Source organism: Octopus sinensis, linkage group LG2, assembly GCF_006345805.1.
Source record: "Octopus sinensis linkage group LG2, ASM634580v1, whole genome shotgun sequence".
NCBI lineage: Eukaryota > Metazoa > Mollusca > Cephalopoda > Octopoda > Octopodidae > Octopus > Octopus sinensis.
In genome coordinates this window covers 147577853-147603755 of record NC_042998.1, presented here as the reverse complement: position 1 = coordinate 147603755, position 25903 = coordinate 147577853, and the positions used below count along the sequence as shown (strand labels likewise).

The window sequence follows — 25903 nt, the reverse complement described above, 5'->3', positions numbered from 1 at the left end:
CAATAACTATACGTCTTAAATTCCAGTTTTGTGAGAAGAAATATGTTTAAATTAATTTAAGATTCCTAAACTAAAACTAATTTTTTACAAGAATTTTTTTCTTACAATATCATCATATAACTTTGATTTTAATTTGTTTTCAAAACTATGAATAAAGTGGTTCATTGTATGATGAGGTTATTGAACATTTTACATCTCAAAGAAGAAGAACAGAACTTACATATAATTTAAGTAAAGTAAAATTATATGGTTTCTTATTTTTCAGTGTGTGCACATAAAAAAAATATGGCTTATTTTAGAATACTTATGATTTGTAGGGTGTTATTAATTCAGTTTACTTTAGTGTGTGAAGGCGCATGGCTTAATGAGTGGTTAGAGTGTTGAACTTACAATAATGAGGTTGTAAGTTCGATTCCCGAACCGGGCTGCACTTTATTTTCACATTGCTCCAGTTCACTCAGCTGTAGAAATGAATTGCGACATCACTGGTGCCAAGTTGTATTGGCCTTTGCCTTTCCCTTGGATAACATCAGCAGTGTGGAGAGGGGAGGCTGGCATGCACGGATAACTGCTGGTCTTCCATAAAAGCAACCCTAGGTTGTGTGTTCGCTGGTGAGGTGACTTTCTGCCCGGACTTGTATCCCAGAGGGAAAGCTCTTATTCATGACCAACAGAGTTGAATTTTAGTTTTTTACTTTAGTGTCATATATGTATCCCAATTGAATTAAGTTTATATTATTTACATTTTGGATCCCGCATTTTGAATAGGAATACAGTTTGGATGCCTAATTTAAGTAATTTTAATGTTACTCGTAGTATGGTCAGTGTGGCAGCACATCCAATGACAACCACTATATGCCACTGATGCATTACTTCTCTTCCTCAGAGTAAATAATAATAATTCTACTGTAGGCACAAAGCCAGCAAATTTAGGGGTGGGGATGATGATTACATCAACCCTCAGTACTAGACTGGTGCATTTTCTTTTTATTGACCCCCAAACTGATAAAAGACAAAATTGACCTTGGTCGGATTTGAACTCAGAATATAAAGAGCTGGAAGAAATGCTACTTAGGAGTTTGTCCAATATGGTAACAATTCTGCCAGCTTGTCACCTTATGATAATAACTGTATCAAATCTTGCCACAAAGCCAGCAATTCTGAAGAGAGGGGAAGTCGATTACATTGACCTCCCCCCACCCAAACCCACTACTTGACTGGTATCCTCAACCTAAGTTGACCTTGGTAGCTTTTTAACTCAGAACAAAAGCTTTTTGTCCGACGCACTAACAATTCTGCCAGCTCATTGCCTTGAACAACAACCCTTTCTGTCAAAGGCACAAGGCCTGAAATGTTTTAGGGGAAGAGACTAGTCGATTGTGATGACTCCAATGCTCAACTGGCCCTTATTTTATCCACCCTGAAAGTATGAAAGGTAAAGTCGACCTTGGGGGAATTTGAATTCAGAACCTAAAAAGGAACGAAATTCCATCAAGTAATTTGTCCAGTAGGCGATTTGCCAGCTTACCACTTGTATAATAATAATTTTCTCACCTTGATACTAGACTAACATATGTTGGAAAGATTTGTAGTCATTTGAGTTGGCATTAGTATATTACTGGTATAGTATTACCTTCACAAAGAAAGGTTAAGTCGAGAGTGACTAATCTTGCTCTCTACCATTTTATTGTTATGTACGAAGTTGTCAAACTGAATAATAGTTTTTTTAAATTCTTGTTGGAAACCTCACATCAATTTTAAGACAGTCATAACAACTGATGTAATACCATCACTGTTAAAAAATATTCCTAGAAGCATAACAACAGCGGACCTAAATAACATCACACCTGATTTTTGACAACAATGGATCTCGCGACGAACCAACTGCAGGGGAGCATTCTATGTGGTCTTTCAACTTGCTAGAAATAGCAGCCAAATTGCCCTTAAATTGCAACTACTGTTTTAAGAAGAGAAGGACACATCGGATAATCACCTGGATACTCCGAATATAGGAGGGGGTGACCACGACCGGAGCTCCTTCCATCTTAGGTGTGTTTCGTGAAAGCTACGCTGGGGTTAAATAACAACATACTGTACGTAAGAGAACAGATGTTACTATAAAGTACAATATCAACAGCAGCGACTATTTAACAGCTGATATAACAACCACAGGCACGTAACAGCCAATCAATCACTAGCCGTATCGACCAACAATCAATATAATCATCAATAAATTGTCAAACGATGATCAACCGATACAACATTAGCCAACAAACAACCACATTATCTAGAAGCTGATGCAGTATCATCGTTGTCGTCGTCATCATCATCATCATCATCATAAGAGACAAATATAATAATGGTTTGTGATTTAGGTAGTTTTGAGGAGAGGTGTTAAGTCGTTTACATCGACCCTCAGTATTTGGTTGGTACTTTATTTTATCGACCCTCGAAAGGATAAACGGTACAGTTGATCTCGATGGGATTTGAACTCAGAACGTAATGAATCGGAAGAAATGCTGCTAAGCATTTTGTTCAATGCAGTAATGATTCTACCATCTTATTGCTTTCCTTGATAATAATAATAATTAATTCTCGTTTATCGGCCACTAATGAAGGTTTAACCCATTAGAGTTGTAATGGCAATAGAGCAAACATCTCTAACACTACAACTACCACTTCTACTACCCCGATGACTACTACTACTACAAACTGAGAAACGGCAGAAAGTCATTTATTAGGAATAAACGAAATTTAACAGTAGTCGCCTCCACCAAATCTTACGTGTTCACCACCGCCGCCATCACTACCACCATCACCATTTATGTTTATCTCGTCAGTCGCCGCCAGAACAGCGAACGAAGGACATTACTTCATCTGGTGTCGTTTTATTATTGGTTCCAATTGTGGTGGTGTGAGCATCACCTGAGGAACGTGTATGAGTGTGTGTGTGTAATTGACAGAATTCTTCTTGACTGTGCGTGTGCGCGTACTTTCAGTGTGTGTGTGGTTGACATGAGAATTCTTGACTCTGTGCATATGTGTGTGATTGGTGAGAATTCTTGATTGTGTGTGTATGATTGACACGAGGATTCCTGATTCTGTATGTTTAATGACACCAACTAATTATCTCTCAGGTTCAAAAAAAAATCACCTCACCCCTCAAACCACCGTTGCTGTTCCCTAAATTCCGACCGCCTTCACACTTCTCCCTCCCATCGCTGGTTCTTACCAATTTTTCTACAACCAGTGAATACCACCACCGTTGCCACTAACCACTTCCAATACATATTACAACCTGTATCACGGTCAATGCCGCTGCTGTTACTACTCTGTAAACACGACCACCATCTCCAGAACCAGCGATGCTACCTCACCGACCCCCTACTCGACATTCTTCACATCATTCTTCTTTTACCTTTTCAACCTTGTTTATCTGTTAGGGTTTCAACTCCTTCCCCTTCCTTTCATTTTTTTAAATTTCGACCTTATGTGCATGTTGCTACTTATAAAATCTTAAATGTACTGGGAGTGTGTGTGTAGTAAGCGGATGCATATGTATTTTATATAATTCCTTAAATGTATTTACATGTGTGTGTGTTTATAAGAGGGTGTTCCCCTTGTATAAATGATTGTGTGTATAGACGTGTGCCTGCGTCGCTTTTGTACCTGACTAAGTAATTATGTAGTTGTCGATGTATACATTATATCGTTAGAAAGAGAGAAGAGACGAAATGGTAAACAGTTTAGGAAAACGAGAAAAATAAAAATCTGAGAATGTTTTTGTCATTGACGGAGAGAAGAGAAAGAGAAAACGGGAGAGTTTGTGAATGAATTAGAATTAGAAAGAAAGAGTGCAGGAGTGGGGTAAAAAAAAAATATAGGATGAGCTCGTTGAACTGATCAAAACATTTCATCAGCTGGTTTATATTCCACAGGATGCTAATGTTTTGGTAATACAAACAGATGAGCTGATAACAGATTTTGAGATAGAGATACCTCAATATTTTCTCCTGTCCACTCTGTCGTTCATAACAGTGTTTTTACCTAGTTAAGGGTAATACCTACTGGATTACTTCATTCTTTCTATCTCTGAATTTTGCTCTCTCTCTCTCTCTCTCTCTCATAATACTATAATATTCTCACATAATAGATGTCAGAAAATTTGTCAGGTGTGTAGGTCATGAAACTACCTACTTTTTATAAAACGTGAATCCTTATTTTACTGCAAGCATCTCATATTTCTGAGAAGACCATTTCAATCTACATTCCTTCAGTTGATGAGGTTGTTGGAAATTATTCAAATAGCTTAGCTGTCACGTGCCAGTGAATATGATGTGGTGGATAGCATCATTGTTTTAGGTGTTTGTGTAGCTATAGGTAGACGTAGACATCATCTTAGTCCTCTCACCCTACCCAGCAGTACATCCAAGTAACAGGGTTGCGGAAGCACTCATTCACTGCTCTTCAGATGAGTAGACTGGTGCAACATGAAAAGAAGTACCTTGTTCAAGGGTATATTGTGTTGCCTAGACCAGGAATCCATGTTTTAAGATCGTCTACCCAATACCTTCACTACTAGGCCACATGCTTCACACATAGTTGTTCAATACATAGCTGTCTTATTAACCAAAAGAGCAATTTATCTCACATTTGCTTTACAATGTGAAACAGGAGCTAACTTTGAGCCCTTAAAGGCTCTTTAGGATTAAGAAAGAGAAAGGGAAACAATTAGATCTCACATAAGTTTTAATCATGTTCCTGTTTTTTAATTAAAAAAACTGCCTAAATAAAGTAACTGTCATTGATGCATCATACTAAATGTATATACACCATTGAAAGGCATGATGCTGTGGTTTTGTCAGAGATTTGTGTTAAAAACACGTTGTATATCAGAGCGAGATGGAGATCGTCCCGGCAATGACTCATAAGAACGACAGGTATGTTTTGCCCTACTTGAGATTTATCATTGCTATGCACTTTATTGCTACTTGCTAAGATGGAATTTGTGCTTTAATATAAAGGAAATAATACATTCACTGATTTTGCAGTAAGTTTGACATGCTGTACAAAATTTAGTATACACAATTGAAATGGCATTAAATTAAAATCACCATCTATGTATCATAGTAAATATATATACACTGTTGAAAGGCATGATGCTGTAGTCTTTTGTCTAAGAGAAAATCTTTTCATAGACTTATTGTGTTGAAAGACACTTTTATTAGAATGAGTTGAACATTGATTGTTGCAGTAGTGATTCATGAATGTAAGTGATGGAGTGATCATGATGATGGATTCCTGTCATTTGACAAAGAAAATTCAATTCTTTGAGGAACTGAATTATGTACTCCTGAATTAATATTTTAGTGGCTGAGCATTCTATAAACACATGTAGCCTTAATGTAATTCTGAGACAGAATCCACAAGGTTGTATCTTTTGGAATTATAATCCATCTTTATCTCTCATCTTATCACATTTTCTTCTCCCATTTATTTTTAGGGAGGTTGTGGGACAGAGTCCTTAAGCGCACCTTCCATCTGGTCCACTCAGAAGCAACTGCCTCCAATTGATCTGGCAAGAACCCCAACTGAGACTAACTGCACTCATGGCTGTTATCCAGCCATCTTGTTTGCAGTCTATCCCTGTGTTTCCTGCCATTTGGTTTTTCCCATAAAACCTGTCTAGCAATTCCTAGGACATTCTTACCACATGTCCATTGTATCAGAACTGATCTCTCAGTTCAGAGAAGTAATGGCTCTACTTGGAGCACCTCTCTGATCTCTGAACTATGCACTTTATCAAGTAACATTATTCTGAAGAACTTTTGGAGGAACCCATTTCTGCTGCTTGTATTTGTGATCTTATTCTTTCAGTCATTACTCAAGATTCATGACCATAGGTAACAATAGGTACAAACACCAAATTGAAGGTAGTATGTTTAACTTTTTACATCCTATAAGTTTCCTAGGCATAGGAGTGGCTGTGTGGTAAGTAGCTTGCTTACGAACCACATGGTTCCAGGTTCAGTCCCACTGCGTGGCACCTTGGGCAAGTGTCTTGGGCTGACCAAGGCCTTGTGAGTGGATTTGGTAGACGGAAGCTGAAAGCAGCCTGTCATATATATGTATATATATGTATGTGTGTACCTGTGTTTGTCCCCCCAACATCGCTTGACAACCGATGGTGGTGTGTTTACGTCCCCATAACTTAGCGCTTCGGCAAAAGAGACCGATAGAATAAGTACTAGGCTTACAAAGAATAAGTCCTGGGGTCGATTTGCTTGATTAAAAGTGGTGCTCCAGCATGGCCACAGTCACATGACTGAAACAAGTAAAAGAGTAAAAGAGTAAATGTTTATGGTTTCATTTGCACTGTCAAGTTTTGTTGAAATTTTCTATAGTGATAGTTTGTAACTTTTTCCTGTTATTAATTCAATGAAAAATGGATGTGATTTACTTTGTTGTCTTGCAAAATACAACTGTCTAGAAAATGGGAACAAAATCTGATGGAGCAAATGAAATAATAATGATCCAACTTTTCTATATTTTTCAAGCAGTGTCATTCATTTCTAATATTCTGTCATGGAAATGGGTGAGGGTTGGCAACTGGAAGGGCATCTAGTCATACAAAATCTGCTTCAAGGAATTTCATCTGACCCATGCAAGCATGAAAAAGTGGATATTAAAATGATGACGATGATGATTTCATGTTCACTGGCTTCTGTGCAACGGAATTTAATGCAAAATTTACCAGAGTGAAACTGAACCTAATACCATATTGATGCAAGGGGACATTCTTGGCCACACTGCTATGCCTATACCTCATATACAAACAAATATAAAAAGTAAAATGAATGAATCTGCTATTGTTTTTTTAAGATGTGTTCCAGTTTGATCAAATGAGCTACCTACTCATTGGTTTATATAAATGGTTGAATATTCCTGTGATCCTTACACAAAATCAGTATTACACAGTAGGCTTCCACATAGTTTCCATCTACTCAGTTTCACTCAAGGCTTGTGGGGCATCTGAGGTTAGGTAAAAAGAGACATGCCCAGGAAGTCATTGGATCCTGAGACCTCATTATTGCAGAGCAAACTTCTTAACCATTAGGACATTCCTGTGCTCACATGCAATCTTGTATGTGTGCGCACACACGCATAGACACTCACAAATATAAAAACACATATAGAAACACAAACACATACTACTACACATATGCACACATCACCCACTTGCACCATTTTAATTCTATACACTCCATCATACATACAAAACAATTCACATACATAGACACTATTTTCACCGGCATACACATACACACACATCTGTCAAAGCACACCCACAGAGCAAAATTATTGCTGTACACTTATTTATTCCAGAACAATATACATACTCAAGCATATACATGTATAGTCAAACATATACATAGTAAAATTATTGATGTACATGTCTATACATAGAGAGGATGTACATTCAAATACACACACACACACAGCAAAATTAATGATATATACATTTATGCACAGGAGGATATACATATAGATATAGATATTATTTTTTTTTTCAAGCACACACACAACACTATATATAACCACCATTTCATTTCACAAAAGTAGCAGGCAGCCATTTATCCAGCAGGATATATTAGAAGCCAGCAGTTTGTGTTGCCCCTCCACAGCACAGTTGAACTTCTCATCGACCAGTTCTGTGATTGTTACATTTCCAACTTGGACATAAGGAAACTCCGCAGAATTAGCAGTGGGTCCGCACATTGCCAACACCAGTAGGATGCCTTCCTTTGTTAGGTCACCTCTCCCCGTACCTCTTTCTTTTCTCACTCCTCTTCTCTTTCTTTCTTTCTCTTACTCTCTTTCTCTCTTTCTCTATGTGAAGCTCTCTACTCTCTTTGTGTCTGTCATGCTCTATCTCTGTCTCAAGGGGTAGAATTTGGGTCGCATGGAAATTATATACATATGTATGCATGTTTGTGTTTATGTGTGTGTGTGTAATCTATAAGAGAACTGATAAACATTATATAGTCACCACACATCAAATCGATCTATTTTAGTCAGACATATTGTTATGTAGTGTAAGCAGTGAGGCTGACAGAGAGACATAGGAAGGTAGGAGGGTGAGTGATGATAGATAAAAATAGTTAGAGAATTGGAATGAAAGTGCTGCTGATGGGGGAGAGTAAAACATAGCAAGATTCAAATAAAGAGAGGGTAGAATAGTCAAACATTTGAAAAGAGACAAACATGCTGTCTCATTCAGAAAGTGAGATAGTCGTAGTGAAAAGGTAGAAAGCTTAAGGAAACTCAGTTTAGAAGGTGAGAAGAGGGAATGCATTTTTTGAGAATGACAAAATTGAGCTGAGAGAGATACATGGTTCTCAGTCTCTAATTTAGTTTCAGATTTTATGATTGCACCAGTTCGCTCTGTTCCATTTCAGATATTGTTTTGTCAATATTAGTTCTACTTATAGACATTCTGGAATTGGACAGTTCTCACAGAAGTTTTTGCACTCTATCAGACCTGATAACTCACTTGCTATTCATAGATTTCATCCTTACATACCAAAACACTATAAAACCTCATAATCATGTTACTACCAGTTTCCATGCGATGTTAGATGTGTCATCACAGTTTGAGTCAGTATCTACTCACAAGTCATTGGACAATGAGTCACATATTTCAGTTCCGGCATGGCTTCTATGAATGGATACCCTTCCTATCAACAACCATTTTACATAGTGTACAAGGTGAATTTTTTAATATCGAATCATCTAGCCCAAACCAGCATGGAAACCAGATGTTGAATGGTGAGGTTTGATAATGACAACAGGCTTACCATGTGTATGTGAGTTAGTAAGTGTGGGGGAGTGGGGTGCAAGGGTGGCTGTATGGTAAGAAGCTTGCTTCCCAACCACGGGATTCCAGATTCAGTCCCACTGCATGCCACCACAAGCAAGTGTCTTCTACTATAGCTTTGGGCCAACCAAAGACTTGTGAATGGATTTGGTAGATGGAAACTGAAAGGAGCTCATCATGTGTGTGTGTCTGTTTTCCCCACTCCACTGCTTGACAACCAGTGTTGGTGTGTTTATGTCCCATAACTTAGTGGTTCATTAAAAGAGACCAGTAGAATAAGTACTAGGCTTTAAAAAAAAAAGTCCTGTTGTTGATTTGTTTGACTAAAACCCTTCGAGTAGTCAAATTTCTGAAACAAGAGGTAAAAGAAAGAATATATAAATATCATCATCATCATCATCATCATCATTTAGCGTCCGTTTTCCATGCTAGCATGGGTTGGATATATATATATATATTATATATATATATATTATATATATATATATATATATATATATATATATATATATATATATGTATGTATATATGTATGTATGTATGTATGTATATATACACACACACACACGAGCACTCACACACAAACACACTCAAACATACAGAGCAAATGTCTATATGCATATATCCATGTATCAAGCTGTATACCACTATTTTGTACCAAAGTATCTGAAATTTGCACTATATGTGCATGTCATAGGGCTTGTGACTTCTGATACTTTCTATAACATTTCATCAATACTGGGTATACGTGTGTCTGGGGAATAGTCAGTCACATACTTGTTAAACAGAGAACCATCTATTAAACATATGTGTGTGTGTGTCTGTACATAAAGTGTGTCTGTCCCCCATCACCTTCACACTCAGTGGTGGTGTGTTTATGTCCCTGTAACTTAATGGTTTGGCAAAACAGACCAATATAATAAGCACCAGGTTAAAAAAGGAGATAAGTACTGGGGCTGATTCATTCGACTAAAAAGTTTTCAAAGGTGGTGCCCCAACATGGCCATAGTCTAATGACTGAAACAAGTAAAAGATAAAAGATATATATATGTGTGTGTGTGTGTGTTTGTAAAATTTTATAGAAATATTCATTCAAACACACACGACTTTTAGATAGCACAAAATTGAAAAACATGAAGACAAGACAGAAATCAAACAAGGTGGATGTTAAAGAAAACTGGAAGAAATCTTTGACTTTTTGAGCATATGTTCTCCCATGGAAAGAAAATATTGAGAGTAAAGAACAAACGTGTCTCAAATGGTCATTGTATACCAAAATGACCACACTGAGATACAGCACACACACACACACACACACACACACACACACACACGCATGTGTGTGCCCCTCCCCGTCACTTACACATATGAGAAAGAAAGAGAGAGCACTATTACTTAAGTTAAGGCTGTATGCACACAGGCACATACTCTATCAGAATATGTGACAAATGGATTTGTGTAGATTGTTAGAAAGTTGAATAGGTAGCAGATTTGAGAGGGTGTCTTTATCACAAAGGTAGATAGTGTATGTATGAGAGAGAAAGAGAAAGAGAGAGACTGTGGGTGTGGCTGTCTTAATGTATTTAACAGTATTTTTCTCTTATTCTTTTATTTGTTTCAGTCATTTGACTGCAGCCATGCTGGGGCACCGTCTTTAGTCTTAGTAAGCCTAGTACTTATTCTATAAGTCACTTTTGCTGAACTGCTAAGTTACAGGGCCGTAACACACCAGCATCGGTTGTCAAGCAATGGTGGGAAGACAAATACAGACACACAAACATACACACATATATATATACACAATGGGCTTCTTTCAGTCTCTGTCTACCAAATCCACCCACAAGGCTTTGGTCGGCCCTAGGCTATAGTAGATGACACTTGCCTAAGATGCCATGCAGTGGAACTGAACCCGGAACCATGTGATTGGTAAGCAAGTTACTTACCACACAGCCACTCTTGTGCCTATATTTTGATCTGCAAGGTGTGCATAAGAGAAGACAGTAAGTCATCCTTAGCATGTCACTGCAACTGTTTGAAGTTTGAGGAACATCACTGGAGAAAGTTCCCTTATTTTACCTAAAACCTTTATTTCTAATATTTTTGTTTTATTAACTTGATTATAGAGAGGGAGAGAGAGAGAGATTGATTAAAGGTCAAGGCTGTTTATGTTGGTAAACTAAGTGGTCTTCTCCAATCATTCAATATAGCTTGTAGCTTGTCCCCTCAGCCATGAACATACCTCTATTTTTTGTTTTATATATATTTAAAATGATTTGAATAAAGTTAAGTGATGTAAGATAAAATATATACACACACACACACACTATGATGATGATATATATATATATAATATATATATATCATCATCATTGTCATTTAACGTCATGGGTTGGACTGTTTGACCGGCAAGCTGGAGAGCTGCATACATGAATATATATTGTGGGTGTGTGTAGATATATATATATATATATATTTGAACACATACACAAAAGTTCTGACATGACATTGCTTTTGTGGGTTTGAAGTAACACACACACACACACACACACACGCATGTGTGTGCCCCTCCCCGTCACTTACACATATGAGAAAGAAAGAGAGAGCACTATTACTTAAGTTAAGGCTGTATGCACACAGGCACATACTCTATCAGAATATGTGACAAATGGATTTGTGTAGATTGTTAGAAAGTTGAATAGGTAGCAGATTTGAGAGGGTGTCTTTATCACAAAGGTAGATAGTGTGTGTATGAGAGAGAAAGAGAAAGAGAGAGACTGTGGGTGTGGCTGTCTTGATGTATTTAACAGTATTTTTCTCTTATTCTTTTATTTGTTTCAGTCATTTGACTGCAGCCATGCTAGGGCACCGTCTTTAGTCTTAGTAAGCCTAGTACTTATTCTATAAGTCACTTTTGCTGAACTGCTAAGTTACAGGGCCGTAACACACCAGCATCGGTTGTCAAGCAATGGTGGGAAGACAAATACAGACACACAAACATACACACATATATATATACACAATGGGCTTCTTTCAGTCTCTGTCTACCAAATCCACCCACAAGGCTTTGGTCGGCCCTAGGCTATAGTAGATGACACTTGCCTAAGATGCCATGCAGTGGAACTGAACCCGGAACCATGTGATTGGTAAGCAAGTTACTTACCACACAGCCACTCTTGTGCCTATATTTTGATCTGCAAGGTGTGCATAAGAGAAGACAGTAAGTCATCCTTAGCATGTCACTGCAACTGTTTGAAGTTTGAGGAACATCACTGGAGAAAGTTCCCTTATTTTACCTAAAACCTTTATTTCTAATATTTTTGTTTTATTAACTTGATTATAGAGAGGGAGAGAGAGAGAGATTGATTAAAGGTCAAGGCTGTTTATGTTGGTAAACTAAGTGGTCTTCTCCAATCATTCAATATAGCTTGTAGCTTGTCCCCTCAGCCATGAACATACCTCTATTTTTTGTTTTATATATATTTAAAATGATTTGAATAAAGTTAAGTGATGTAAGATAAAATATATACACACACACACACACACTATGATGATGATATATATATATATAATATATATATATCATCATCATTGTCATTTAACGTCATGGGTTGGACTGTTTGACCGGCAAGCTGGAGAGCTGCATACATGAATATATATTGTGGGTGTGTGTAGATATATATATATATATATATTTGAACACATACACAAAAGTTCTGACATGACATTGCTTTTGTGGGTTTGAAGTAACACACACACACACACACGCACACACGTACCACAGAGGGCTTTTCTTCCGACTTGCTTGACTGCTTGCTTTTACACGTGACTATCTGTACTCGTGTATCTTAACAGTTTAGCCTAGCGCCAAACATAGTTAGAAAAAGACGTCTGAAAGCATGGATAAATAGTGAGAAAGATTAGAGCACTGGACTGAAGAAGAGAGTCATAGTGAGTGGCACGCGTGCACACACACACACACACACACATGGAGGTGCGCGTATATGTATATAATGTATGTATGTTTAAAGGTGCAGATGTGGCTGCGTGGTTAACAAGTTTGCTTCCCAACCACATAGTTCCAGGTTCAGTCCCAATGCTCTCTACCCACTGTCACAGCCAACATTACCATGTCATTGTCATGGTTTATCACTTCCCTCCCCCACCCAAAACTCCTCTCTATCCCACTGTTTTACCTTATTAATCTCTTTCTACTTCCTCTCCTCCTCTTCTTTCCCCTCCTCCCCTCCTATGAAAACTTACTAATATTGTTTTTTTACTCCACTTTTTATCAACCCCCACCCATCTTTTATATCTACTTACATGGTCACTCAACCTGCTAGAAATAGCAGCTACATCTTCCTCAAACCACACTTCATCTCTTTAGAAAAAAACCCATTAGAGGATGTAGTTTGGGGTTCCTCTGCAGATAGGAAGACAAAGGGTTGGTGATTGCTGGAATGCCTTTGATCATAGGTCTGCTGACCCAGGCTGGTTTATGACTAGCCAATAACAATAGTAACAGGAACAACAACACTTATAATAACAACAACAGCAACAACAATCTTTATACTTGATACTATCCAGAAAGAAATGAATATCACAACATTACACTCTTCCCCTTAATCTGAAACCTTGTCCCTCAAAATAACTGCTTCTCCCCAGCCACTACACCAATCATTTCTCTTGTCTGTCAATGCAAGAAATAGTTCCGCACATTTGGGTGGTATTAATATCAGGAAGTGCTTGGGTAGGGTCAAGGCAGGGGAGTCAGCATCTTATTACATATTGATCGTTTCCATTGGTAGATCTGTAAGAAATGGTGAATGGCAAAGTTGCAAGAATTACCCAAAGTCAATGATCGTTACTCGTTTTATTGATGAGACCTGCAATGATGAAATGGCATGTCGATTTGAGTGGAATTTTTATTTATGCTCTTTGTAACATTTTAATCATTTATTTAATGATTTTGTTGCAATATTTGTCTTGAAATACACTACTTTTGTGTCAATTAATTTTGAAAATACTGAAGAATTCAGTAAAATAATTTGGCATTTTTAACTTGAGACATAAACAGGAAATTTTGATGGAATGTATTAATTTAGATCACTTTAACTGTTTTCTTACCATGTTTCTGTTGAAATACAGTTTTTCTTTCAACTAATTTTGGAAATGAAGAATTTAGTAAAATAAATTTGTCATTATTAAACAAGAATTTGGAACATGGATTAATATGAAATTTTGAGGATTTTAAAATAGATTACTTTGAAACAGTTTAACTTGTTAGCACCAAGGGCAGTCTCAAATGAGAAGAATATCAATCGTATGTAATATCATAATAATTCCGTTTGTTCCTCTGTTACTTAGCCCGTCCGTAACACTTTCATGTGATTAGTTGAAGGGGGGAAGGAAAGGAGAGGTGGTGGTGAGTTAAATAATTCTTTTTAACTAAGGTTTTTTTCTCTATTGCTTATCCCATTTGTAATGCTTTCAAGTGATTAGTTGAAGGGAAAGGCAAAGAGCAAAAGAAAAAGAAGAGAAAAAGAGGGTAAAGCAAAAAGGGAAATAGCTGTGTATTAAGTCTATGCATTTGTGCATAAAGTATAGAAAGTGTATATATAAAGTGCATTAAGTAATCATTGTATTCCAATTTCCTTCACTTTTCAATGATGATTAGCAGATGAGCAACTATCTTCCCATACTGACACAACACAGGCTATGCTTTCAGGTTTTTTGGATAAAGTTTTCAGAAATAACCCAATAAGTTTACCATTAATTCCGTGAAATATTCATAGGTCCAGCTAGTATTATATTACACAATCTTAATTGGCAGAATCATTAGCATGCTGGGACAAGATGCTTAACAGCATTTCATCCATTTTAACATTCTGAGTTCAAATTTAGCCGAGGTTGACTTTGTCTTTCATTCTTTCGGGGTCAAGAAACAAAATCTCAGTCAAGCTCTGTGGGTCTATGTAATCAACTTACCTCCTCCCCTGAAATTGCTGGCCTTGTGCCCAAAATTTGAAACCTTGTATATTTCTGATGTGTCTGACCCATGTATTATTGAAACAATTGTAATGAAGGAATATATAATACGCATCCATTCCAAGTAAGTTTATCTTAATAATTTTTATGTGACTCTACCCTGTACTGTTCTCTCTTCCTTTCTCTAATTCTTTTTTCTCCCCTTCACCGTTTTCTATCTGTCTGTCTGCCTCTCTCTCTCCCTCTTCCTTCTTTACTCTCTTGTTGCTCACATGTGACCATCCTCCATATTTCTTTTCCTCACGTGATCATCTTTCTTTTCCTTCAGTCTGTCGCACAGACCTAGACACGTTCTTATCTGTCTCCTCTCCTATCTTTTCTCTTGTCAAAGAATATTCCTCCAGCATTTCCTGCCTTACCTCATCACCCTAATGGCCCTCCATGTTTGTTTTCATTTGGTTTGTTGCATGTCTCCACCGGCTTGTTTTTGTTATCAACTTTGACCCTCCACAAAACCCCAAATTTTTTTTGGTTTGCGGGAGCAACTGTTTCTCGAAGCCTCATACTGTTGTTAATTCCTCAAAATGTGGAGTAGATGAACAGTCGACAACTGATGAAGGGTCATTCTTTATGTTACTTGTCTTGTTTTCCATTTGTTTCTCTCATTGTTCGCATACCTTAGTTTGCCTTCGTATTTCATTTTGTTTACGTTTTGTGACATCCTGTACCCATATATGCATATATATATATAAATACATATATATATATATGTATGTATATCTGCATAAATATATCCTATATATATATATCTATATATATAATTAAATAATGGGGCTAGAAATTAATATCAATCAACATCAATTTTAACCAGTGGTCTAGCATATATATATATATATATACATACATACATACATACAACACACACACACATAGACACACACACACACACATACATACATGATGATGATGACGGCTGCCCCCTCGTTATCGAGTATGGCCATTGGATGAAGCTTAACTGTTATTGGTGCTGTGATCGAATGTGACTTTTTAGCTCAGCTAAAGATCTACAATGTTTTGTATAGAATTGGCAACTAAAAACTTTATCGGTAATAGCCGGCTGTAGTTGCAACTGGGATTCATGTACCTTTGCATGTCGTTTAAGTCCTCCTGCCGAATTGCACTCTCTTCCACATTCCCGACAGATATGATTAGTATGGTGTGTTACACCACCACCAGTGGCCAGGTTGTCACTCATCTGTCTTGCTTTATGACTACGAAGATGACTCTTGAGTCCAGCTTTACTGAGGCAGGGTCTTGCACAGACACTGCATGCATACATCCATCCATCCATCCATCCATCCATCCATACATACATACATACATACACACACACACACACAACACACACACACACACACACACACATACATACATACAATGGGTAACAAAATGCTAGTGTAAACACCAGATTAATACTTGGAAAGTCTAAAATACTTCTACAGAAGAGTTGGCTCTGAATCGAGAACTGTGCATGTTAAGCATATAATAAAGAGATGAAGCGATGGAACAACACTTACATATATAAGATATTATATCACTGGTATCATTTATAAAAGATGTTACACAAATATAACCCTAAATGTTTCCACACACATACATACATGATATGCTTACTTCTGTTAGTGTATGTGTGTGCAATGCTATGAATTTCAATTGGGTTTGGATAACAGCTGTACCTCTCTTTCTCTCCCTCCCTCCATCTCTTCTCTCTTTCTTTCATCACTCTATCCTCCTCCTTCTTCCCAACATGCTATTCCCAATGAAAGTTAAATATAGCCAAAATCTAAACCAGGCCATCTTCTATTACAACCACCTTTCCACTCAAATAGGTCACCACAAGATTCTCTCTTGTCTTCCTCTGCCTTTATTGAAACACCATTCAACGACTTTGTTGTTTGCTTGTTACATGATCTGCTTGATTGTGATGGTGGTGGTGGCAATGGTGATGATGGTTGTATTGTACTAAGAACAAATAGTTAAGTATCAGCTAATATTTATACAATGTAGTGGTGCAACCAAAATAGCTATTCAATCGATTAAAAATTACAGCCAAATTGAAAAGTAAAGTCATTGGTGGCAGGGGCGGAGACAGGATACATTTTGTAGTTTTGTTGGGGACCAACATCACCTCATTCCTTAGTTAGAACTTCATAGTTTCTGTTGTTTTACCATTTATCTTGCTGAAATACACTGCTTTTGTTTCACTTAATTTTGAAAAATACTGAAGAATTTAGGAAAATTACACTGTCATTATTAAGCTGCTTGCTGCTTCATGTTCTTGCTTGATAGGGTTGGGGTCATCCTTGGTTAGTGGTCCCAGAGACATCATGTGTAGACTCAACCAGGTCCACCAGTGCTTTCTATCACTGGCGGTTCCATACCAGCCCCTCTGCATCCTATTTGATTTCCCTCATGGATCTGGCCTTGTTCCATAGATCTGAAAGACCATTACTGTCTGGAGCTTTGCTCCTAGTAGGGCCATCCTAGGCAAGCTGCTCTCCCAGGGATGCTCCAAACTAACAGTGACCATGCCCAAGCTTCATGTCTGTTTTCACATGCTTTCTGTAATTGGATGCTCTTCCTAATACTAACCACTTTACAGTGTGTACTGGGTGCTTTTACATAGCACTGGCACAGTTGCGTTTATGTGGCACAAGCACCCATGAGCCCACAAGGTTAGGAACTCAAAGCCGGAGAGGGATGTAAGGGACACGTCTGTATGCAAGGACAACCATGATTTTACTTGGCTTGACATATCTTCCCAATTACAGCAAACCACCAGAAGTCTTGGTTTCCTGTCATTCCCTCTATGAGGTCCAACTTCTGAAGATCCTTTCTCACTACTTTGTCCACGTCTTCCTGGGTCTGACCATGAGAGGACCAAGTGAAAAGAAAAGATGATAGACCAGCTCTCAATAGGGCATGTCCCTGGTTATTAAAGTTTGTCTGATCTGCTGCTGGGGTTAGTTACTAGATTGATATGATTGTCAGGTGGAAGTATTGTACAGTTGTCTGAAAGGAGGGGACACATGAATAAACTAGAACATCTTAACTACTTTAGGTTGAAACTGAGTTGCTTTTAATCAGTACATTCATTTATTGCTAAGACCCATCATGTGAGGTCACAAGATGCACTCACTGTTTGCTGATGCACAAATATAGTGTGAGTCAAACAGGAAAACTTCCTGTGCTGAAGACAGATGTTACCATATTTCATGGTGCATATGTTTCCTATATCTGATTTCTGACTAAACTTGGTCAAGCATCTGTCTAAAAATACAAGTCAGGTACAAAAACAAAAATAAATTCAATACAAATACAGCTTTCAGCTGTGACTATTCCACCGCTTAATGCTTAATCTTAATCCTTAACTCTAAACCCAGTCCTAACCCCCAACCTTAATCCAGCTATAACTCCTAAGTGTAATCCAGCCTTAACCCTAAGTTCAACCCTAAATCCTAGTCAGAAGCCCAGTGCTACCCTAACTCTTAACCAAGTCCAAACCCTAAGCCCAGCCCTAACCCTAAAATCTGATTCCTAACCATTAAGCCCTAATCAATTCTTTGTTACAGGTTATATTAAATTAGGCATTTGTTTCCAAGCTAATTAATATTTCTTTATGGCCAGGCATGAGTGACAAAGAATATTATTCGCACAATGACAGAGAGATTGGAATGGGAGGCAGCCAAGATCGAACTCCATGTAAGTGCAAACAAGATGAAGATCATGAAGATTGGATATGTCGATGGGAACAACAACGACATCCCCTTGATGATTGGACAACACCAAATCAAGGAAGTTGATGGGTTCACCTATTTGGGCAGCGTCGTGGCCAACAACAGAGACACCGAACACAACGTTGCCTGCTGGATTGGGAAGGCCTTGGCTGTCTTTCAAAGACTCAAACTTATCTGGGCAGGCAAGGTGATCTCCACCAAGACCAAAGTGCGCTTCTTCAACAGCATCATCATACCATCAGCAATATACGTGGTGGATTGTCATACCATCAGCAATACATGCGGCGGATACATAGAAGACATCAGCAAAGATCACATGAAGGCTCAGTGTATTTCAGCTATGATGCCTCCAGCAGATACTGTGAATATCATACCAAGACCACATCACCAATGATGAGATACATCAGTGAACTGATAGCTGTCCACTCTATGACGTTGTTACTGAGTGCCGCTTGTGATTTACAGGCCATGTCCTCCGATTACCATTATCACAGCATGCGAAAACTGCCATTCTCTGGAAGCCACTGGATGGCAAGAGAAAACAAGGGTGACCAAAAGCAACTTGGCGCCACACTTTCATCGATGACCTCAAAGCCATTGACATTTCATGGAATGAAGCTGAAATCGCCGTAGCCGACCGACTACGTTGGAGAAGCCTTGCTGCCCAATGCGCCACATGGCCCAGGAGAACCTAATAATAAGAATAAGAATATAAGTTAGTGCTTCTTTCTTAGATGTGGTATTCATCAAAATTAAAGGGCAAGGTGTGACAAGGATTTATGGGAAGGGACATCATGCAAATTTGTAAATGTTGTCAAGTTCTGTGGCAGATATGTATTGTAATTTCTTGGATTGGTGTGTGGTCTTTAGAAATGAGACATCAACATTGTTTAGTTGTCATTCTGTGACCACTTGCAAACACATTGCTGCTGTTTACACAGATAAAACCTGTTAATAACAGTAAGAACAGTGTGTTGTTGGACAGAATGCGAGCTTTTGCTTTATTATTACTCATCTCCCGGATATGAGGAAAAAACTTAGTTTCTGTAAAGCATTTTGTCTGTTTACTTCCTGTATGATGTCTTTGTGTGTGTGTGTGTGTGTGTGTGTGTGTGTGTGAGTATGAGAGAGAGAGAGAGCATGTGGATGTAAGCATGTGTTTTCCTGTCTATAAATATATATTTGTTTAATATTGTCATGTCACAGAATGTTTGTACATACATATGTATGAGTGTATACACAACTGCATGAATATCGTCATATCATTGGATGTTTATATATATATATGGGTGTGTGTATATATATATATATATATATATGAATGTATATACAGTTGTGTTCAAAAGCATTAATCAATGAACAATTGTTTTCTTGAACTGGTCTCAGTTATGTGTGTGCTCATCATTACATGTTTCTGTATGTATGAATATATATACATACATAGACAAATAAAAAATAAAGACAAAAACAGGAAAAGCAACAAAAGTCAAAAGGACATACACAGTGGATGTATTAGGTTGACGTTCAGAGAAAGTTTAAGTTGGATAAAAGGAGTGGTGGTGGTAGAGGGTGGGGGTACATTTCGAGCATGGCTTTTTGCCGGAAAGAGGAAAATGTCCAAAGAGAAAGAAAAGAAAGTCTGAGAAAAGCATGTGTCATTACATGACTGATCTTTTTATCTTTTTAGTTATTTCAGTCATTTGATTGTGGCCATGCTGGGGCACTGCCTTGAAGAAATTTTAGTCAAATGAATTGACCCCAGTACTTATTTTTTTTCTTTTTAGCCTAGTATTTATTCTGTCAGTCTATTTGGCCAAACTGCTAAGTTACTTGGATGTAAACACACCAACACTGGTTGTCAAGTGGTGGAGAGGGACAAACAGACACATATACAACAGGTTTCTTTCAGTTTCCGTCTAGCAAATCTATTTGTGAGGCTTTGGTTGGTCTGAGGTTTTAGTAAAAGACACCTTGCTCAAGGTGCCACAAGATTCTGTCTCTTGTCTTCTGCTTTTGTTAAAATATTATTCAACCACTTTATTATTTGCTTATTACATGATCTGTTGATTGTGATAGTGGTGGTAGTGGTGGTAGTGGTGGTAGTGGTGGTGGTGGTGGAGTGGCAATGGTGGTGATGGTTATAGTGTACTAAGAATAAATAGTTAAGTATTAGCTAATATTTATACAATGTAGTAGTGCAACCAAAATAAATATTCAATTGATTAAAAATTACAGCCAAATTGAAAAGTAAACACTGGTTGTCAATTGGTGGTTAAGAGACAAATACATACACACACACATCATGCTTCTTTCAGTTTCTGTCTAGCAAATCCACTCATGAGGCTTTGGTTGGCCTGAGGTTTAAGTAAAAGACACTTGCCCAAGGTGCCATGCATTGAGTATGAACCTGGTATTTTATGGTTGAGAAGCAAAATTCTGACCACACAGCCATGCCTGCACTATATATAATAGTGTTCAAGTATGGTCTCAGCCTCTGGCTGAAACTAGGAAAAGGAAAAATATGTATATATTTCTTTACTACCCACAAGGGGCTAAAGACAGAGGGGACAAACAAGGACAGACAAAGGGATTAAGTCAATTACATCGACCTCAGTGCGTAACTGGTACTTAATTTATTGACCCCGAAAGGATGAAAGGCAAAGTCGACCTTGGCGGAATTTGAACTCAGAACATAACGACAGACAAAATACGGCTACGCATTTTGCCCAGCATGCTAATGTTTCTGCCATCTCGCCGCCTTAAAGGAAAAATATGTATACACATAATATATATGAGTATATGTATAAATATGTGTGGTGAAATGTTAAAGGCATCCACGCTGGTCACATGTTAGAGGCACCTGTGCCAGTGTTAAAGGCACCCAGCATACTCTGTAAAGTGGTTGGCATTAGGGAGGGTATCCAGCTGTAGATACAAAGCCAAAACAAATTGGAGCCTGGTGCAGCTCTCCAACTTACCAGTTCCAGCCAAACCATCTAACCCATGCCTGCATGGAAAATGGATGCTAAGTGCTGATGATGATGCAGAATGTTTAGGCTAAATTTGACAGCTTACATAAAAGGAAAAGAAAACATAATATCCATTCCAAAAATAAAAGTATTTTAAAAAAACAAAAAAAAAATCAACTAGATTATGGCTGGGAGATAATAGTTCACTCAAATTAACCACCCTCAGCTGCCACTTTGGCCTCGAGATGACTCAGGAACCTGGCGTATGTGTTCCTCACTGTGTTCTTTGGAAGATCTTCGAACATCTTGATCTTGGCCACCAGCTTGATTTTGGAGTTGCAGGCAGAGTGGTTGGTGTCTTTTTCAACCACACCCCGCACATAGTAAACCATTGGATCACAGTCAGGTGAATTAGAAGGCTAGAGATTGGGGCTGGTGAAGTTGTAGAAATTCTCCAACAACCACTTCCAAATCTTTCCAGAGATTTGGCAAGGAACCAAATCCTGCTACCTTGCATATGACCTTCCAGCAACAACTCTCTCCAGCCAGGGATTGACCACAGTCTAGCAGCTTCACATAGCCATCTGAATTGAGACTAAGGCCGTGTTCACCAGTTGTTGCACAAATTCCAGCATGTGGGCACAGACAAGTTGCCTGCTGTATCACACTGGCCATGTCTTCATAGTCTTCAAAGCCTTGTGAGTGGATTTGGTATACTGAAACAAGCCCATCGTGTGTGAGTGTGTGTACCATGTGCACCTTTGTCTCTCCAGCCTCACTTGATGGTTGTAAATGACCTTTATCCTCATACAAGAAATATGTTTGTTTCTAGTCTTCTGTGAAAAGCATGTCTGGTCATGAGGAAATTTTACCTTACTTGGAAACAATTGAGGGTTGGTGACAAGAAGAGCATCCAACCATATAAAATCTACCTCAATAGATTGTTTGACCCATACAAGCATTAGAAAGTGGATGTTAAATGATAATGGTATAAATCTTGAGGTTAGATGCAGTTTGAGTGTATTTTGAGAGTGAATGTTACTTTACAGGTTATTTGGGATTAATCTTAGTCAAATCTTTCCCTATAGTCAGAAAATATTTTGTGAACCCCCTTCAATGTATGATGAGCTTTGATAGTAAACAGATGGCAGTAGAGGTTAATGTAGTGAGTGATTAACAAGCCAGGAGGGTACTGCCGTTTTGTGCTACACTGTTATTACTAAGAGCCTCCTCTAATATGTGGCACTTGGTGAAGAATGGAGTTTGATATAGCTACCCTCATTTGCACCTCTTGCCGTGAGGTAGGTTCATCTGGGACTCTCGACAGGTAGATGTCCAGCTATGATTTAAAAACCGCTACATCTACTTTGTGCAAGTTCCTCAGACTCTTTGAGAGAATATTAAAAAGCTGTGGGCCCTTGAAACCCAGGCTGTTGCAGTAGCTGGTCCTGAAGCATGATGGCATTGCTGGGATCTTTGGCACTATGCAGTGTCGTCCCGTTCTAGCATTGGTGTAGCTTACACTGCCAAAATTTGGCACAATTCCTTCCAGGATCTTCCAGATATATATTACTGCATACCTCTCCCGTCTTCTCTCCAGGGAGTAGAGTCTTAGCTGTTTCAACCTTTCCCAGTAGCTGAGCTGTTGCAAAGAGACAATCTTCTTTGTGAATCTTCTCTTGATTGCTTCAAGGTCCGCTGTTAATTTCACACTGGTGGGTGACCATAGCTGTGAGCAGTAATCCATGCGGCTGAAGACGAATGTCCGCCAGAGGACCATCATGGTTTCCTTATCTCTGGTTCTGAATGTTCTTAGTATCCAGCCAGCCAGTCGTCTGCACTTTGTCGCCATCCTGGTAATGTTCACTTGGAAAGAGGTATCATCACTCATGTCAATACCCAAGTCCCTCACAGACTTAGGCTCTGGGATTGAAATTCCCTGTGGACCGGTGTACCCTGTAAGTTTAATATTCAGTTTTGGATGCTGGTAGTGCAGGGCCAGGAATTTTTCAGCATTAAACTGCATATTATTATCCTCAGCCCATCTGTAGATTGAGTCCAACTTCTGCTGCAGGTGTGCAACATCGCTAGGGTTCTGTATTTTCTAGGAGACTTTCGTATCGTCTGCATAGCTTGCCAGAGTGGCTATCCGGGCATTTGAGGGCATATCTAAGAGGGCCACTATAAAAAGCAGTGGTCCCAAGACTATAAATATAATATATATATATATATATAATATATATATATATAATATATATATATTATATAAATTTATATATATATATTATATATATATATATATATATATATATATATATATATATATATATAATATATATATAAATTTATATATATATATATATATATAAATTTATATATATATATATATATGTATAATATTTATGTATATTTATATATATAATATTTATATATATAAACTTAGACTTAGATAAACTTTGATGTGTTTCGACCAAAGATTGGTCCAGGCCATGTCTAACTTAATAGCACCACCTGATAGGATTATCTAAATCCTGTTTAAGTCAAGTTTTGTTTGTGGTCCATTTAAGTAGTGAGTTGTATCCAATTATGGGTGGCTCATCTGATATTCCTTGAAAGAATCTATCCAGACTCCATTTAAAGTTGATGGGATCCTTTTCCTCTTTGATATCTTTTGGGACAATGTTAAATAGGGCAGGGCCTGTTGAGGAAAAGAAATTATGTTGCAGTGTACATATATGCTGTGATCCTGAATTGGGCAGGGGACATATGGCCTGTGGTCCCAGTCTTGGATGGACCTTGAAGCTAATGTTCAGGTCGTTTGGGCAAAGTTGGCAGTATATTCTCCACATCGTGCAAATGATGTACTGCTCACGGCGGCGCTGGAGAGAGTAGAGTTTCAAGGCTTTAAGGCGGTCCCAATAATCGAGAGCAGCCATGCCTTCAATTCGTTTAGTGAGTGCTCTCTGGGGTGATTCAATCCTCGAGATGTTTTGTCTTGTATGGGGAGACCACAGTGGGCAGCAGTATTCGAGGTGTGGCCGTACAAAGGAGGAGAAAAGTGGTATGATGACACCTTGTTCTCTGGACTGGAAGGTTCTTAAGATCCAGGAACTCATCCTACGAGCTATATCTTGTTGATGTGTGCACTCCAACTGAGATTGTCATCAGCAATTACGCCCAGGCTGTGAGCGGTTCCCCTGAAGGAAGAGAGTATGGCTGTTTTAGTGTGAACTTTCTTCCAAAATGCATCAGCTCAAATTTTCCCTCGTTCAGTTGCATTTTGTTTTTGTCTTCCCATTGACTCACAGCATTAGATCAGACTGGAGTTGAGTTCGATCTGCTTCTTCATTGATGATTTGCTGGAGCTTAGTGTCATCAGCAAATATTTTCCCTTTGCAGTAATGTACGACACTGGAAAGTTCGTTTATATAAATTATAAAGAGGAGCGGGCCCAAGACAGTCCCCTGGGGGACACCACTGGTGACTTTTGCTGGGCTTGAGTGGACTCCATCGACTACAACATGTTGTGTTCTATTCGCCAGGAAATACTTAATCCAGTGTAGAAGTTTTCAACAGATTCCAACATTTGCCAATTTTGAGAGTAGGATATTATGGTCAACCCTGCCAAAGTTTAGAGAGCTCTTACCCCTGCTGGTGACAAAAGGCCTCTCGCTCAGAGTAAAAGGCAGACTGTATGATGCATGTGTACGTACAGCCATGCTACATGGTAGTGAAACATGGGCTGTGACTGCTGAGGATATGTGTAAGCTCGCAAGAAATGAAGCCAGTATGCTCCGATGGATGTGTAATGTCAGTGTTCATAATCGACAGAGTGTAAGTACCTTGAGAGAAAAGTTGGACCTAAGAAGCATCAGTTGTGGTGTGCAAGAGAGACGTCTGCGCTGGTATGGGCATGTGACGAGAATGGGTGAAGATAGTTGTGTGCAAAAGTGCCACACCCTAGCAGTTGAGGGAACCTGTGGAAGAGGTAGACCCAGGAAAACCTGGGACGAGGTGGTGAAGCACGACCTTCGAACTTTAGGTCTCACCAAGGAAATGACTAGAGACCGATACCTATGGAAGTATGCTGTGCGTGAGAAGACCTGGCAAGACCAGTGAGAACAGTCAAAATCAAAATCAAAATCAAACCAAATCAAATCAGATATCAGAAAGCAGAACCAAAATTGAGGTCGATCAACATCAGTGGAAATTGCAGCTGTGGTTAAGCGAACCATCCGATCGTGGTCGTTGCTGGCGCCGCCCCGTCTGGCCTC

General features: G+C 38.5%; 1 protein-coding gene across 1 annotated transcript in view; it reads left to right on the top strand.

Annotated features, from left to right (window-relative positions):
• LOC115232421 overlaps positions 1 to 25903 on the top strand; it is a 71396-nt gene that overhangs the window by 5325 nt on the left and 40168 nt on the right. The window lies entirely within an intron of this gene.